Here is a 16,636-nt window from a genome sequence, read left to right as displayed (position 1 = left end):
GTGCGTGGTAGAGTCTTCAGCTGGTCACCCTGGCTCTGATGCCTTGACCCTTGGCCCGTGCGTTTTGGCTCACTGAGACTCCGTGGAAACAGCTCAAGGCTGGGGAGGAGAAATCTGGGGGCCGAGGGGCTTTCTTAAGCAACAATGACCTTAGGCCCTGACAGCAGGACCCAATGTATCCTGGGATCCTTCGGTTTGAACTAGACCTTAGAAGGTCTTGCTTCTCCCCATTTCTTTGAAATCTGAGGTACAGCCTGCCTCGAATCCCAAGAGGCACTGTGGGAGGGGGAACAGAGAAAAAATTAGCTTCCAGTTCCTTTGAAGAGGCATATTTTTAGCGAGCTACAATTCAAGAGGAAGGCCATTGTCTCGTGAGCTGCTCGGGCAGAGGGAAGGGGAACTGTGGGCCATTTTGCTGAGGCCCTGTTAATATGCCAGGTACCTTCACAGTCACGATTTCTTTAACCCACCTCCTCTTGAGTAAAGGAATCATTTCTGATTTTCCAATAAGGAAATTGAAGCCCAGAGAAGTTAAGTCCTTGTTAAGATCATGAAAGCTAATAAGTAGCAAGAATTTAGAGGTGGAAAAACCTCCTCCCTTGCGGTCCTGGCTCTGCTGCTGGCTGTGTGGCACTTTAGACCTCCACCACCTCCTCTAAAACAGGGTGTTTAACGCATCAAAAACATCCTTTATTAGTGCCTGCAGTTCCAGTCAACTTGAGTTCAGCAAAGAGAGTGACATGCTAGGTGACCTAACATCACTGAGGAAAGGGATTGAAGGCACACAGGGGAGGGAGAATAAGGCTTCTTGTAATATCGGGGAACAAGAAACTTCACTGGGAACCCCGATCATTTCTTCCTGCCTTGCTACTGACAGAGATCCCTTTATCATAGCTACCACATACTGAAAGCTAAATTAGCTCCTGTTAAGTCATTGGTAAGCACCTGAACAATTCCAATTCAAAAAGCACAGTGTTGTGTTAGCTGGTGAAGCCTCAGAGTTTTTTTAATTGCCTTTGAAGACACTTTTGTTCTGTTTAATGCCCCATATGTCAGATTTATCTAGGTGGTTGTAACTAGCAAAGCCTCAGGCTGCTAGAAGCAATTACTAGAAGCAATGAGATGAGGTGGGGCAGATTGCGGGGAGGCGAGCACTTCATGTTGTGAGGCATCTGTTTCAAATGTGGCCTTAACGTGGTCTTCAGGCAGAGGGGTGGACGGTTAGCCTAGAAGTTTCAGAGAAATCTGAGGTTCAGAGCTCTCAGTGTTCCCACCCAGGTGTTCCCACTCCATGTTTTCAGTATCCCGCTCCGTATCTATTAGGGCCTGACAGGAGACTTGTGAGAGCTCTAAATTCAGCTTTATTTGTAATTTCTGGCTTGATTTTTAGCACAGTCTGCCCTTCAACTGCATGACCTAAGGATTTCTTTAAATGCTGCCAGGGAGATCTTTTACACCATGCCCTGAGTTGAGCCTGACATTTTCTTCCTTCTGTGCACCAATCGCACTTAGCAACAACTAACCTATTAATACCACCAACCAATCATAATTCACACCACCCCAATCTCTCTAGCATGCTAGAGATTGCATAAGGTAGTGCATCCCTTTCCTTGTGGACCCAGTGCCAATTTACGACAGGTGACAGTCTTAGTTATTGTGCTGCTACAACATTCCAGTGGACCAACTATCTTAGTTTAGGCTCCCCCAGAAGCGGACCCTGAAAAAAGACTTGAGGGTGAACAGTTTATTTGGGAGTCTTAATAAAGATGTCGCTTCACGTGATGAAAGGTTAAATTCACCACAAAGATGAAGTAATTGTAAATTGATATGCTCTTAATAAAACTACCTTAACACTCTTAAGTGAGAGAACTGCAAGGAAAAATACAAAACCATGCAATGCTTTCAGTAGTTGATGGAACACGCAGACACATTCCAGGAAATATGTAGAAAAATCGAAGTACTAATTGTGTACGATGTGTCCCAAAATTGTCATTCATATGAAAACCGTACACTTGCAAATTAAGCAAGTGTCAGTATATTCCAAAGGATTGCTGCAAAGCTGCTCAATATTCTCTGACCTCAAAGCAATTAAGGTAGAATCAATTTTAAAAGGATCTTTGGAAAAGCTCTCATATATTTGGGAATTAATAAATATTTCTAATTAACACATGAGAAAAGAAGTCACAGAAGTTAAATATTGAAAACTGTATATGAAAGAAATACTATCTACTAAAATGTGTGGAATGCAGCTAAAGCAGTATTTAGAGGATACTAGACTAACATGCAGAGAATTGTCCATACTAGATAAGAAAAAAGACCAAAAATTAATGAGATAGGCATTCAATTCATGAAGTTAAAAGGACCAAAATAAGCAACACACACACACGCACACACGCACACAAGGAAGGAACTGTTTAAGCGCAAAGTAATGAAATAGAAAAATGAACACAATAGAGAAGATCAACAAAGTCAAAAATTGGTTTTTCAGAAATACAATCTATAAACCCTAACAAGACTGATAAAAGAGGGAGAGAGAACCAAACCAACCAACTGAATAAACAAAAAGTAACAGGAATGAAAATAGTTATCACTACAGATCCCACAGATATTAATAAAAGTATAATAAAATAGATAATTAAAATATACTGTTATAAACTTTATGCCAATGAATCTGTAAGTATAGATACAAAGAATAAATTCTTAGAAAACTGTAACTTATGAAAGTTGCTTCACAAAGAAGTAGGAAACCTGAATAGAGTAGTCTTAACAACCATTAAAGTTAATGAAACAGTAGTTCCCAATATTTCCACTCAAAAACTCAGGCCTACATGGTTTATTAGTGAGGTCTATAAAACTTTAAAGGGATAAGGTCCTGCAATCTTACAGAAAATACTGCAGTGCATGGAACAAAGGGTATAATTCTGACCTTAGCTTAGGTCTTCTAGAAAGCAGAGCCTGAGGCAAGGACTAAGATACTAACACATACTGTGCTTCATTTGGGAAACGTAAGCTCAGGGAAAAAATGAGAGAAAAATGGAAGTAAAACAAGGAGAATCCTATGAAATATGTGACGCATTACTGTCTTGACTGCCACTTCACAGTGAGTTGAAAGAGACCTATCAGGTCACTCAGCATGTGAAACTCTTGGTATGTGGACTTTTCTGGTAAGGTTTCCAGGAAGAAACAATGTTGTGGAGTAACCAATGGGAGATAAAAGGGAGTAATCTAGCTATCAGGTAACCTCCCATCTCTCAGTTCTCATTGGTCAATGTTCTTGCCACAGGGATGATTGACTGTCCCACTGGGTTGCATTATCCACCTCATAACAGCTGTTCAGGAATGCAGATCCCATGTCTTGTAATGCTGCGTCTCATTAAAGTCTGAAAGTGGAGGGAAATTCCACAATGTATGAGTTACAAGTCAAGGCAGGGAAAGAGGAGGCAGTCAAGGGTGTTTGAGAAGGTGCATAAAGTTTGTTTCTAAATATACTCCCCATTTTACTGTATGGCTAGCATACCAACAAGGACAGTACGAAAAAGGAAAAGTATAGGTTAATCTCACTCATGAGCATAAAATTAAAATATTAATTTGAGGATAGCCATGTATATAAAGCATAATGCATGATGACACAATGGGGTCCATCCCAGGAATGCAAGGTTGGTTAACATTAGAAAATCAACCCATGTGATTCACATTAATAGATGAAAGGAGAAAAATCATAGATCATCTGAATAGAGGAAGATAGATGCATCTGAAAACACACAGTGTCCATTCATGATTTTTTTTAAACTTCTTAAATTAGAACTAGGAGAAAACACTCTGAACTGATAATGGGTATCTACAAAATAAATCAATAAGCTAAAAATGAAAGCATTCCTTTTGATACTTGGGAACGAGGCAACGATGCCTAAGTTTACCACTTTTACTCAGCATACTGAGGTTCTACACAATGTTGTAAGGCTAGAATAAGAAACAAAATCCATAAGAATGGGAATCCAATCTGTCATTTTTCTTGGAAGATAAACTGGTATATGTAGAAAAGCCAAAAGAACAGATAGATTTATTACTAGAATTTGGAAGTAAGTTTATTATGTTGCTGGATACAAAACAATGTACCATGATAAAATGCATTTTTGTATTAATAGTAACATAGAAAATTTTTAATATACTGTTTGCTTGAAAACTATGAAGTGCTGAAGAATAAACCTAACAAAAGCTATAAGAGATCTTTATGGAGAAAATTATAAAAGTGTTACTGAAAAACTTTAAAGAAGATCTAAATAAATGGACAGAGACAAATATTATGAGCTGGAAGACTCCATAATGTAAGGTTGTTAGGTCCACCAAATCTACAGATTAAATCCAATCCAAGTGAAAATTTAATAATTTCCACCACCACTACCCTGCTTCCACTGTGTACATGGGAAGGTAAGTGACCAAAAATAGCTAAAAAATTTGAAGAATAAGAACAAGTTAGGAGTATGAGCTAGCTACCAATTTTCTCTCAGCTCCAAATCCATCCTTTGCCCTGCTTTGTGATAGTGGAGCTAATAGACCCTATAAACATTTCTTCTTTGCCAGCCGGACACAATGTTAAGCTTTACCAATAGAGAGCACTGGAGTTACACTGAAAGGCAATGGCGACAGGAAGGCGTTTCCCTTCTGGGGATCAGTCCTCCGTTATTATTACTCTGCACAGGAGCCCAGCAGACCTTGTGGAGCAGCTCCAACTGTGTCTCTGGCAACTGTCTCTCCACCAGGTAGGCAGTTTCTACAGACTATCTTTATCCCAGCTACGGCCTATGGCCATGGTGGACAATTTCTACACACCAGCTCTGGCCCATGCCCCTGTCACGTTTCTTTGCTACTGGGAGGCTGCACGTTCTCAACCTTTGGTTGGAAGGGCGTGGAATTCTCCTAAGTCCCTAGTTCCTTCATTGTCTACTCTTTTTCTTTTTTTAATTTATTTTATTGAAGTATAGTCGATTTACAATGTTGTGTCAATTTCGGCTGTATAGCAGAGTGATTCAGTTTTATATATATATATATATATATATACACACACACACACACACATTCTTTCATATTCTTTTCCATTATGGTTTATCACAGGATATTGAATATACTTCCCTTTGCTATACAGTAGGACCTCGTTGTTTATCCATTCTCTATATAATAGTTTACAGCTATGTGAGTCTGTTTCTGTTTCACAGATAGGTTCATTTGTGTCGTATTTTGGATTCCACATGTAAATGATGTCTTATGATATTTGTCTTTCTCTTTCTGACTTCACTTAGTATGATAACCTCTAGGTCCATCCATGTTGCTGCAATTGATATTATTTCATTTTTTACGGCTGAGTAGTATTCCATTTTTCACCCTTTTTCACACTCTTTTTTAGCCTAGAGGTAGTTGATGCCTTTTTGCACTTGCTACTCCTGTACTCCTCTGAGTCTTCTTTTACCCCTTTTAGTAAACCGCTTTCTACGAGTTAACAATTCTTTATACTACATTTTCCCTGTTCAGGAATATGTGTGATTTCTGTGGCTGATATAGGGGACTAATCCTACCAAGGTATCAATATTTATTATAAAGCCCTAGTAAATAAGTCTGTGTGGTAATAATGCACAATTAGACAAACTAATCGATGGAATAGAATAGGGAGATTGGAAAAAGACCCAAGGTTATATAAAACATGACAGAAATGGTACCTCAGATCAGTAGGTTAAGACTCTTTCACACTCTTGCCTTTAGCTGAGATGCTTTGTGTTTGTTTTGTTTGTGTGGTCCAGGAGCCAGCCAGAGATATGAACAGATAAAATTTGGGGACCCCCTCTCTGGCCCTTCCCTTCCAGGAATCCGTCCCCTCCTTTCGGCAGCTGTAGTTGCCCTGTACTTGATCTTCTTTTCTCATGGGCCAAAAAGATGGCTGCTTTTCCACCAGCACCACCACTGGCTTGCACAACACTCCCTGTACCTGGCCCCTCGGGCACAAAACAGCAGAAATAGGGAGCTCACTTCCTATCACTTCTCTCTCCACACATGGACTTCCCACCCAAATCCACCTGCTTCTTTTTACTCCCCGGTACTTTCAATGCTTCCATTTTGTACACGTCCATACAGTAAAAATCTTTTTTTTCTTTTGGTCAGGCTCCGCGCCCTGTGGGATCTTAGTTCCCCGACCAGGGATTGAACCCGCGCCCCCTGCTTTGGAAGTGCGGAGTCTTAACCACTGGACCGCCATGGAAGTCCCCATCTAGTAAAATCTTATTCAGTTACTACTGTAAGCAGAAGTCTGGCTGTGATATTTTCGGGGCAAGCAAGGTATGAAGATGCTTGTTTCTTTGCAGGTTTTGAGCTCTTGCAAGGGCTTCCCAACTCTGCTGTGAAATCAATATGACATCTAGTGGCTTGGTAAAGAAAGTTTGGACTGGTTTTAATCAGTTACATCTAGGTTTGGGGCTTCCCAGGTGTGGAGGTGAGGGTGGGGGGTCAGTGGTTACAATATGTTTTAATAATTGATTTTTAAGGAATAGTTACTAGAAAACAATAACAACTAATATACCTAAAGACCTGGACTTCAATCTGCTCATTGATAGGAAAGAAAGACAGGGGGATGATAGGGATGGGAAAGGAAAGGAATGAAATAGGAAAGAAGAGGAAGAAAAAGGAGAAGCTTGGGGTGAAGAGAAGGATACAGGTTGAGGAGAAATGAGAAGAGAGAAGGGGATGGTGTGGGCAATGGATGTTCCAGGAAGAGGAAGCAAGACTGAGAGCCTAGAATTAGGAAGTAAGTGACAGAACAAGGACAAGGCAGTAGCAGGAAATGCAGTTTATGAGTGGTCTGGCTTGGGAAAGACCTTTCATTTCATGGGGCAGAATTTACATTGTATCCAGTAGGCAACAGGCACTCATCTGAGTTTGTAACCATCAAGGGCGTCTCTGCCCCAGGCCTGTCTGCGCTCAGATCCACTCCTTGCCTTTTACCTCCTCTGAAATGCAACCTTGTTGGTTGTCTTCTCCAGGCACCTCTGCCAGGTGCCTGGCAGCAGAGCGTGGCCAATGCAAGGTCCTGGTGGAAGGGAGAAGCTGGCTCATTGCCCTCCCTTTCCGTTCCAGGGGGTGCCTCCAGCAGCAGAGGCTATATTTCCTTCATGGCTCCAGCTCCCACTCGAGGGACCCCCAAGGGTTCCAGCTTCTAGTGATCTGATCTGGGGATCTAGGACCATCACCTTACCCCTTCGCTCTTCTATCCTAAAAGCTAGAGTGACTTTCTATTCCTGCGCATCTTGGAGTTCAGCGTTTCAGTACCCTCACCACCAGTCTCCGCATCAAATTCCCTTTGTTGTAAATATTGGGTGGGCCAAAAGGTGCCTTCGGTTTTTAAGTAAAAATAAAAGACACATTTTTCATTTTCACCAAGAACTTTATTGAACAACGTATTCACCCTTTTGTTCCACTACCTTCTGCCGTTTTTCAGGCAACTTCATAATTCCATCTTCCCAAAACTTTTTTTTTTGAACAAAGAACTGTTCCAGGTGCCTTTTACAGTCTTCCAGGAAATTGAAATTTTTTCTATTAAGAGAATTTGTAAAGACCGAAATAAATGGAAATCTGAAGGTGCGATGTCTAGTGAATACAGCAGATGAATCAGAACTTCCCAGCCACGCTGTAACAGTTTTCGCCTGCTCATCAAAGAAATATGCGGTCTTCCGTTATCCTGATGGAAGATTATGCATTTTCTGTAGACTAATTCCGGATGCTTTTCCTCGAGTGCTGCTTTCAGTGGGTCTAATTGGGAGCAGTACTTGTTGGAATTAATCGTTTGGTTTTCCAGGAGGTGCTCATAATAGAGGACTCCCTTCCAATCCCACCACATACACAACATCCCCTTCTTTGGATGAAGACCGGCCTTTGGTGTGGTTGGTGGTCGTTTATTTCACTTGCCCCGCGATCTCTTCCATTCCACATTATTGTACAGTATCCACTTTTCATCACCTGTCACAATTTGTTTTAAAAGCGGAACGTTTTCATTATGTTTAAGTAGAGAATCGCATGCGGAAATATGGTCAAGAAGGGTTTTTTTGGTTAACTTATGTGGAACCCAAACACCAAAGCGATGAACGTAACCAGGCTGGTGCCAATGATTTTCAACGCTTGATTTGGTTATTTTGAGTATGTCGGCTATCTCCCGCGTGGTATAATGTTGACTGTTGTCAATTAATGTCTCGATTTGATCGCTGTCCACTTCAACTGGTCTACCTGGCTGCGGAGCATCGTCTAGTGAGAAATCTCCAGCACGAAACTTCGCAAACCTCTTTTGATACATTTGATCAGTCACAGCACCTTTTCCACACAATGCACAAATCTTTTTTTGCGTTTCAGTTGCATTTTTACCTTTCTTGAAATAAAAAGCTAAAACTCTTGCTTTTTTTCCTTCCATCTTCAGTATTAAAATGGCTACACAAAAATTCACCAATTTTGATGTCTTTTTTTTAAAATGCACGCTGATATGACAGCTGTCACATACAATTTAACAAATTTGTTTCAAATAAAGTTAAAGACAACTAAGTGCTACTAGAGCCATCTTATGGAAAAAACCGAACAAACCTTTTGGCCAACCCAATACTTGAAGTGGTTTCTATTTTCCTAGTTAGTCCCTGACTCATACAGGTTGGGGGAGCACTTTCTCCCCACTGCTCTGGTTTTCATGGAGAGAGATTTTCTTCTAGTTACTCTTGGCATCTTGCCTTACTCCTTACCTCCACCCATGGAAGTACATATACTAAATTATCTGGGTAGTGGATGACAGCAATTGGTTCCCATTCTCATTTGGGTGGATATCTCCTGGTGGAATTGGACAGTGAATTTGAGCATACTCTTTAGTTATAGGTATGCTCTGTCCTCCAAGATAGCCTGTTCTGTAATCAGGTTGATGTTTGAATCTTCATCCGTCTGATTCCTGAGTCAGAGTTGGTGCCCAAGTTCAGGACAGGTGTGCTCTATCTGTTTCTTTGTTGTTTTCGGTTTTTCTTTTTTGGGTTTTGTTTGTTTGTTTGGCTTCCTCAAACTCCAGCAGTAAGCAGAAGATTAGATTTGTGCTACAACAACATTCTAGCCAAAAGAAACCCCACACCCACTCCGAGTCCGGCTTACTAGGGAAGGCCCTTTCCCCACCTCCTCTCCCCAGACATGTTCTACTAAATTTCAGGTCCTCTGGGAACTATGACGACTAGGACATGGATCCAGAAGTTTAACGTCAGAGCAGGTAATAATGTATGTGTGCCACACATGGAGTTGCACAGGGCCCCGTCCTCCAAAGTGCCCGTTGCCTGGTTTAAGACTCTCGTCCCAGTCTTGAAATTCTTAACTTTCTAACAAGGTGACTTGCATATTTCACTGGACCCCTCAGATTATGTAGCCTTTCCTGGTACTACCCGCGCTCCCTCTTGGGGTGCACCTTTTGGAGGGGTTGGGTAGGTCCTCGACATCCAAGCTCCTTGGAATTTGGAGGCTGGCAGCACTGCGAGAAGCATCCCGGAGTTTTCCAGATGGACAGCAGAGGGCAGCAAACTGCCACTTAAGGGTTTCTCACCCAGGAGGGGTAGGGTTTGAAGCCGACTTTCCCGAATGTTTACGGGCTACAGGGCTGCTTGTTTGTCTGCTTGTTTTTATCATTGAAAACCAGAAACTCTATGCTCTTGAGCCCCACCTTAGGTGCGGTGGCGCCTGGTATTTGCTACTCTGGTGAAACCCGTCCCGAGTTGCGTTAGAGCAGCTCCTTCTACCTTGAAGGTACAAGCCTAGCGGCCGGATGAGCAGTGCCCCGCGCCAGCTGCTCCTGTTAATGGCCAGACCTGCTATGAAGAGCCTTCCATGGGGTCCGGCATGGGGTCGTCCAGGGATTGCCTCTAATCCTTAGAACACGCCAGCTAGGTCTGTGTTTTCATCTGCATTTACTGGTGGGAAACTGGACTCAAAAATGTAACTTGATGTAATTTGTCCATGGTTACACAGCTATGAAGTGAGAAAATGTGGGTTTGAACTCTGATCTACCTGGGTTCAAAAAGGCATGCTCTTGGGGCTTCCCTGGTGGCGCAGTGGTTGAGAGTCTGCCTGGCGATGCAGGGGACACGGGTTTGTACCCCGGTCTGGGAAGATCCCACATGCCGCGAGCGGCTGGGCCCGTGAGCCATGGCCGCTGAGCCTGCGCGTCCGGAGCCTGTGCTCCGTCCGCAACGGAAGAGGCCACAACAGTGAGAGGCCCACGTACTGAAAAAAAAAAAAAAAAAAAGGCATGCTCTTTACACAGGTTTATTCTGCCTCTACAAAATTTTTAAAAAGAGAATGCCATTTTTTTCTTGTCTTTGCTTTGTCAGGTGGAAACAAGTTCCCTCGGGCTATACCCCAGCCCTCTCCCAGTCACAGAGAAGGCGTGCAAACAGGAAAACTCACAACCACCCAAGGTCTGTGACCTGGACTGCATCTCTCATCAAGCAAAGAAAGAACTTTTAAAATTTCTCTTTTTTCTTTTTAAAGCAATAATCCAGCAGCTTACTCTGCTCTCTTCTGGAGCGCTGTCGTTCTAAGGAGAAACTCAGCATTGATTCAGCCCAGTGAAAACTGACTTTAGTGGACATTCATTCACATTCCCAGTCAGCTTCTAACTGTTCTATATAAATGGATTACATTTAAAAGCTACTTAGAGGACTTTGTGCAACCACATAAGGCAGACCCCAAAGCACACAGGTGTCAAGATAAGACAGAGCTGAAATTTTTCATAGTCAATGGCAATGTTTTGGTCCAGCAAACACAAATGCACACCAGGAGCAGGCAACAATCCTAAACATCAGATGTGAGAGGCAGTGAGTGCCTCATTAATGGGCATTCACAATGAAACAACAAAACAAAAGAGAAAACCATCACTGTGCTCCTTTGCCCTTCTGAGGAGTGAGATTCGTTAGCCAGTGTGCAGCTTAGCTTTGCCTTAGTAGCTAGAGGACGCAGGACTGAATGATCAAGGCTGGTAACAGTACAGGAGAAGAGTACCCTGCGGTGGCTAGGCGGAGGGCTCTAGAATCAGGATTCCAGCTCTGATTTATCACTGACTGGTGATGGGTCTTTGGGAAATTTACTCCCTTTCTCTGAGCCTTTGTTTCTTTATCTGTCCAATAGTGGTGACCACATTTACCACTACAGTGTTGTGAAAAACGAATAAGACGATGGATGCCAAGTGTTGACCAGACTCACAAATGGGGGCTCTTATGTTATTCCCCTCCTCCAAGCTCAGGCTGGTATTTGAAAGCAAATATTCTGCTCCAGCCAAAGAGGCTGCTGCATTTTGTGTTTGACTACCTTCTCCTGTGTCATGCTTTCTCTACGCCCTCTCAGATGCTTTCAGAAGAAAGGTATATATTTTAAATGGATAAACAACAACAAAATGAGGAAAAATGGCCCCCTTTTGGTCCCCATTGTCTTCTCTTTGGCCATTTGGGTGGGGAGAGAGCAGATCTGGCCCTGAGTCACTGGCAGAAAGAGAAGGCCCTGCTATTTATTTACCCCAGGGTGAAGCTGTCCAGGGACTCTCTTGAGGTTCCCAGAGGTAACACCTGAGAGGCGAGACCTGTTGTAACCCTCAACAGTTACCTCTGTGAATGTGGGAAGGGGCTTCTGCTAGGTCCCAGCGTGGGAGCCCCCAAGGGTGGGACCCTACACAGCGAACCTTCCAAGGACAATGCTGGACCCTCCCCTGCTGAGCTGGGCCACGGCCAAGAGGCCTTTTAGCAAAGGATTACAGGTCCAGATCGGATTGATTGACTCTCTTCCGGATGGAACGCGAGTGTGGCTGGGAAAAGGTCTGAGCTGGTGAGATCGGGGCACTGCAGGGGCTTCTGGAAGAGAAGGAAACCCCTCCTCTTCCAATGCCCCTTGGTTTGAACAAAATACCTCTCTCCAGCACAATTTTGCCCCTCTTTTTCCTCTGCACCTAACAAAAGAAAGAAAATGCAGGAGGTCCTACTCCTGGGTGTCCCAAACCCTGAATCCAAACTCCTGCACAAGAATCAGCCTCATGCTGGGGTTCAGGGGAGGGGGGGCATACTTTTGAGGAAACCCAGGATTTTGACAGCTGTGACAGGCAGCAGATTGAGGTCACGGACAGCACCAGGTCTGTGTGACCAGGATGCCCAATACTGTCTGAAACTTCTTGGGATACTAAGTAGATGCACATATTTTAAAACTTGGAGCAAGATTTCAAAGGTGCTTTGTATGTTGTTCTGCAGTTAAACTAGAAGGCTCATCTCTGTTTTGTAGCTGTGCCTATAGCTGTTTGTGAAGGGGGTCTGGAAAGCCAGATTTATCAAAGTAGTTACCACATTAAAACTGTAGAAGCTGCCTCCAATCCTTTTTGACTGGATATGAAAATCAATAGACAAATGCAAAGGTTATTAAAATATTATCATAAAAATGTAGATCAGGGTCAACTAGATCCAAGATAAGAACTTTGAAAGGGGATTTATGCAGAGGAAGGCGAGCTGTAAGATCACAGGGAGCTAAGGCATGGATTTCTAGATTCAGAGGTGAGATGTGTAAAGTACTGGGCTGGGTCCTGAATGCATCTACTCTCAAGGTATAATCTGTGAGTCCCTGTCTGTCGGTGGGTGGCCTGGGGCAGAATGGGGTGTCTGATGAGGTCAAATCCAGGATGGGAAGGGGAACTTTAAGGCGGACTGAATTTCCCCTGCAGAGAGACTGCTATTTTCACCGATAGAGAAGGAGAATTTGAGAACTTGACCCTTGACTCTTCTCTTCCTGCTCTTTCTCCTTCCGCCTCTTTCCCCTCCCCCCACCCTCTTCGAAGTTCCGAAGGGGTTTAAGTGGTGTTCGTACCCCCCCTTGGCCCCCTCAGCTCTGTGCCTACAGGCTCAGGAGCTGCCTCAAGTGGGAACTCAGAGTCCTTTCTTCTCTCTTGCCTTGGTCATTGTACCCCTCTCCCACCTCTAATTTAACCGTTTCTTCTTTTAATGCAAATTTTCTGAATTCCTATACCACAAGTACTCTTTTAAACTTGAACCTGTCCGCAGAACAGCCAAACTTGAGAATTCTTGGTGATCAGATGAAGTCCTTTAATGTGGAGTCTTGACCTCCTTACCATTCTTGCTGTCTTATTACTGACCCCCCTTTAGGCCTCACAGCTTATGTCTTAATACCACCCTGGGAACCTGAAGATTTTCTTAAACCCCAGAAGAGAATTGCCATTGATTGAGCACTTACTCTAGAGACCAGAACTCTGCAGCCTCCCTGGAGGTATTGTCCCCACTGCATAGGATGTCTCATAGTGAAGGACTCAGTGTCACGTTCTCATGGTGTAGGACTTCAAGAAATCTTTAAAAGAAAAAGCAATCATTACAGTAGAGGTGGGAGGGGGTGCAGTACCCCAGCTTTTGGTTCTGGGCTGCTCTGGAGGCTGTGGTGATGATGAGGCTCTGCTGAGTTGGCTGGGGGCGGGGGGCATGTCATCACTGCACTGTCAGCCTCTCTTTGATGGACTTGGCCCAGGAAGCCCTCCACCTGAAGCCCGGGTTGCAGCACCTCCATACTCCGCCCCCTGTGATCCCATCCAACCTGGAAGGATGATCCAGGGAGTAATTAACAAGCCAACTCCCCTGACATGGGCTGCGGCAAGTCCCAGCTGGTGTCTGCTGGCTTGGGGTCGGGGAGTAGCCCTGGCTGGTGCAGCCGCTGAACACCTGCAGGTCCCGGGATTGTCCCCAGCCCTCCCTCTCCTGCAATCTCACGCTGGATCTCGCGTTCCAGCTCAGATGCAGGGGAGAGAGATCAGACATAAAATTCTAGGGGCTGAAAATTCCTCCCACAAGGACATTCCCGGCCCCCACCCTTTCCAATGAAGCAGAAATTTTAACTCTTCGGGGCAAATTTTCAAAGCTGAGTAACTACCTGTTACACCCTTAAATCCTGTTATTTGTTAACAGCATTTGAATGAGTAACTTGCTCCCATTGCTTTGAAAATGTATCTTTTAATAGGTGAGCAGGGGAGATTAGAGATGAAAAGTACCTGTGCGGTACCTTCCGTGATGCCAGAGGCTGTTCGGAACTGGCATTCCAAGGCTTGTGAAAATGACTTTCTTTAGAAGAATGTAGAAGGTGGGTGTCTTAAAGGGGAGAGGGGACAAAGAGGATATCCATGTGGTAGGAAAGATATGGTCAGAATGCTGACCATTCTGTGCTCCGTTCAAGGACTTATCCTGTGATCGCCAATCTCAAAGGCAGACAAGTGTTACATGCTGCCCCTGGATTTTCTGGGCTGTTAGAGAGACAGGCCCTAGGCTTTCAGGGTAGAACAGGGGTGTCAATTGAAAGAAAAGCTTCTGAACCCCGCCCCCTCCCGGGGCTCTCCCTCTTGATCGCTCATGCAGAATGCCGCCTTCCTGCAGTGATGCCCAATAACCCCCGCGCACTCTCCCAGTGCTGAGCTTGGCTGTGGAAACCCTGGAACCAACAGGTGTCTTTGGTGATGCCCGAGGCCCTCCAAGATGGACCCTTCTAAGCAACCTGCGGTCCTGCATCCCAGATGAGGACTGCAAAGCCATTCATGGAGGAGAGGTGCTCTCTGCAGCCAAAGAACGAGGCCAGAGAACTCACTGTATACCTGAGACCCCACCAGGCTCTGAGCTCAGCTCAGAGCAAGAGGCAACACGGTGTGGCTCAGTGGATTCTCCATATTGGCTGCACAGGAGAATCATGTGGGTTTTTTTAAAAAATCCTGTTGCTCAGGCACCGCTGTCCCCAACACACACACACACACACACACACACACACACACACACGCATAGACACACACACACATACACAATACCCATTGCATCAGAGTCTCTGTAGGTAGGACCCAAACACCAGTCATTTTTCAAGCTTTTCAGGCAGTTCTAATAAGCAGCCACGTTTGAGAACTAGTGATGTCAAATGGCTGAGATGGTTCTGAGACTTGGGCCCAGCGGGGAGAGAGAAGAAGGCTGACCAGCTTCTGCTTGGAAAAGGAGGTCAGTGTTCAAGCAGAGAGGACTTGGAATCCTCCTCCCTTTTCTATGAAAGTTGTGATGCCCTTTGATGGTAGAAATAGTTCCACTTCTTCCTTTGAAAGCTTAACTAGCTTAATTTTTTTTCTAGTAAACTTGACTTTGGAAGTCAAATGTTTTTATAAAAATTTTTGGAAATAATTTCAAACTTAACAGAAATTTCAAGAATGATACATATAATCCTTGTATACTTTTTATCCAGAAGCACTAATTGTTAATATTTACCATATCTGTTCACACACACATATATACATACACACATATACATTTCTATATATACCCATGCACACATATACAATCTCTGTATATGTTCATACACACATATATGATGTGCATTGTACATATTTTTTTCTGAACCATTTCAGGGTTAGTTGCATATATCATGCCCCTTCTCTATGCATTGTATGCCTTTATCTTTAATACTTCAGTGTTATTTCCCAAGACCATGGCTATTATTATCTCATATAAACAAATATAGTTATAAAATTCAGGAAATTTGACATCACTACAATACTATTGTCTAATCTACAGTCCATATTCCAATATTGCCAGTTGTTTCAATAATGTCTTTTACAGATTTCTTTTTTCCAATTCAGGGTTCAATCTAGATTCATACGTTGCATTGGTTTACAGCTCAAGCTTGCTGGTACAGGAGATTTACATTACATATTTCTTACTATATAATATAACAACATAAGGAAGCTGTCATCTGATCTTATTTTTCATTCCCCAAATTCAAAAGTTTTTCATTAAAAATTTCCTCAAAGGTTAAAAATGAAAAAATTTCTCATGATTTTTCAAACCTTTAGTTCTTGAAGAACTCACAACATATTACCACATTTAATCTTTTCTCTCATAGCATGGATACAGCATTGTTGTTTAAAGGAAATTTCTCACAATAACTTTGTGAAGCATTACCCCTGGTAACGTCTTCTCAAGAGGTGGCCAAGAAATACTTGTTCAGTAAATGAATGAATGAATGAATGATCTCTTGCTTGGATTACTGCAATAGACTCCTCCCTGGTTTCTTGCTTACATCCTTCCCCATGTTTGTTTGTTTCTCAACCCAGCAACCAGAATGATCCTTTTAAAAACATTAATCAGAGTGTACCCCTATTCACACTCTGAACACCCCCTATGCCTTCCCAGCTCATTCAGAATAAGAGCCAGCATCTTCAAAATTACCTACAGGGCCCTGTGTGACAGGACCCCCATACCCATCTGCCCTCCCACTTTGATGTCATCTCTTATTATCCCTCTACTCCTTGGTCCCTCTGCTCCAGCCATCCTGGCATCCTTGTGGTTTCTTGAAAGTACAAGGCACACTCCTGCCTCAGGACCTTTGCACTTGCTTATAATTCTGTTCTCCCATCTATCTACCTAGCTTGTCCTTCACTTTGTTCACATTTTTAATGAGGTTAACCCCTCACCCCAATCCCTGCTCTGTTCTCTAGGAGGTCACTCCTCATGCATTTATCCCCCTTCTCCACATCTGAATGGGCTTTGGGGGCTGCACAGCATTCTTAGCCCACATATAGTTTATG

Source organism: Lagenorhynchus albirostris, chromosome 9 (assembly GCF_949774975.1).
Source record: "Lagenorhynchus albirostris chromosome 9, mLagAlb1.1, whole genome shotgun sequence".
Taxonomy (NCBI): Eukaryota; Metazoa; Chordata; class Mammalia; order Artiodactyla; family Delphinidae; genus Lagenorhynchus; species Lagenorhynchus albirostris.
This window is presented reverse-complemented; position numbering follows the sequence as displayed.